General features: G+C 36.2%; 1 non-coding gene across 1 annotated transcript; it reads left to right on the plus strand.

Annotated features, from left to right (window-relative positions):
• Positions 1 to 1,083: 1,083 nt before the first annotated feature.
• On the plus strand, positions 1,084 to 1,221 carry LOC118155128 (small nucleolar RNA SNORA43). Its single transcript, XR_004745351.1, has one exon. It is a non-coding gene; the product is annotated as a small nucleolar RNA SNORA43 (small nucleolar RNA).
• Positions 1,222 to 2,260: the final 1,039 nt, after the last annotated feature.

Genomic DNA, 2,260 nt, shown 5'->3' on the forward strand with positions numbered 1-2,260 from the left:
TACTTTGTGGAAACATCTAAATGAGAGATTTTTAGATGAAGGTAATTGTTTTACTAGAAATCAGTGCTCCATTTTATAAATTACAGAGAAGCCCTCCTTTCACAGCACTCTTTCTGGACTTTGAAGTGCCCTGCACAGGGGCAACAATTCAGTTCACAAACAACAATTGGCTTTATCTTACCAGTGAGAAGGACTGACCGTAGCTATTTTGGGAGTTGTAATACCTCCTTTAAGCCACAAAGATACTTGAGCACATTACCTTAACAAGCAACATAGTCTGCAGATCGTTTTACAATATGAAATACTGAACAGCAAGAACATTGTGAACACTTTCAATCTTTTTACGCAATATAAATGTAGTCTGAAAATCCCATTATACACAAATATATACAGACTCTTGAAAAAATGTGAAAAATGAATATTACCACCATTCCTGAAGTTTCTAGAACAATTTTGCTCTTGTCTTTAATATTTTTTGTCCAGAAAAGGAAAAGACTAAACTCATGGATAGTTATCCAAAGAGGTAAAGGAGAGAAGAGAAAATGGTTTGTGTAAATGAAAGATGCTGTCTACAGTAGCACGAATAATTCCATTTACAGCTGTCAGCCTGCTATGCATCACTTACATATGCTGCGGGCAACTATTGTGGAAGTGACAGGAGGACAGGAAGGCACGGGAAAGGGATAGACAGCTACTGATGAAAGAGTCGTCAACTACTGTAGATACTTCTCAGAGATTGGAAGTTGAATTTTACATTTCTTTATATCCCCAGGTTCAATTTAAAAAATCGCTTATAAGTGTTCAATGAGCATTTGATAAATGAATGGGGGAACATTTTAGTTATTTTCCTTGAATCCTTGGCAGAATGATTTGATACACTTTGGATTCTTGAGGTTTTATGAAATTTTAAATTCAGGGTGACTATTAATCAAATTGAAATTCAAATATAAGCATTTTATGGTAAAGCAGGAGAAAAAGGAAGGCAAAAATGCATTAGCTTAAATAAAATCTAGGACACCAAAATGAAGATAAAATGTATGCATGAAAGTGTGTCAAAGAAAATTGTTGCACTGTCCCACAGATGCTATCCTGGACTTGCCAGCACCATAGATGCAGTTGTTCTGCTGTGTCTGTAATATCTGGGCAAAGAGAAAGTGGCTCTTTCTATGCTCAGTGTTCACAAACCAGTGAACACTAAAAATGTTTTATAGCCTGATGTTTTTTAGAATAAAATAATAAGAAGAAAATTGTTGCATAGTGTTAGCTAAATTTGAACATACATGTTTCCTATGAGTCAGCAGTTTTTTGTTTTTTTTTTTTTATTTTGAGACAGAATCTTGCTCTGTTGCCCAGACTGGAGTGCAGTAGTGTGATCTTGGCTTACTGCACCCTCCGCCTCCTGTGTTCAAATGACTCTTCTGCCTCAGCCTCCTGAGTAGCTGGGATTACAGGCATCTGCCATCATGCCTGGCTAATTTTTGTATTTTTTGTAGAGACAGGATTTCACCATGTTGGCCAGGCTGGTCTCAAACTCCTGACCTTGTGATTCACCTACATCAGCCTCCTGCTGTTAGGTATCCAATAAAAATGTGCACACAGGTACAACAAAAGACATGCACAACAGACAAAATTTGAAATAACCCAAACATTCAAATTTGTGTTATATTCATGCAATGGAATACTATACAGTGATGAAAATGCTAAAACCACAGTGACATTCAACAACATGGATGCATTTAACAAGCAAAAATGCTGAATACAAAAGCCAGACAAAGAAATGCACATTATATGATCCCATCTATACAAAGTTGTAAAACAGGCAAAATTAATCTAGTCAGAATAGTGGTTACCTTTGAGAAGGAGAGTTGAGTAATGTTGAAGCAGGGATACATGTTGAGGAAAAACTACTGGGTGTTGGTAATATTCTCTTTCCAGACAAGTGTTAGTTACACAAGTGTATTCATTTTACATCTAATTCTAAATCCTTAGAATTTGTATACCTTCTGTTCAGTAGCAATAGCAAAAGAAGCTATGTAAAAGTCTCCTAGAATAACCTTTGCTTTTGACCTTCTTTTCAACTCACATACAGCTGAAATTATTGCCTCATCTTAACTGTAGACAAAGATGCATGAAGTGGCGATTATAACATGGCCACAAATTTCTCTAATCTCTCTATGCATGCCTTTTTAGTCAAGAGATATACTCCTTCCTCCTTGGGACCAAAATAGATACCCAATACCAAATCTGAGTTTTTATCTGA

The sequence above is a fragment of the Callithrix jacchus genome, chromosome 6, assembly GCF_049354715.1.
Source record: "Callithrix jacchus isolate 240 chromosome 6, calJac240_pri, whole genome shotgun sequence".
In the NCBI taxonomy this organism is placed as follows: Eukaryota; Metazoa; Chordata; class Mammalia; order Primates; family Cebidae; genus Callithrix; species Callithrix jacchus.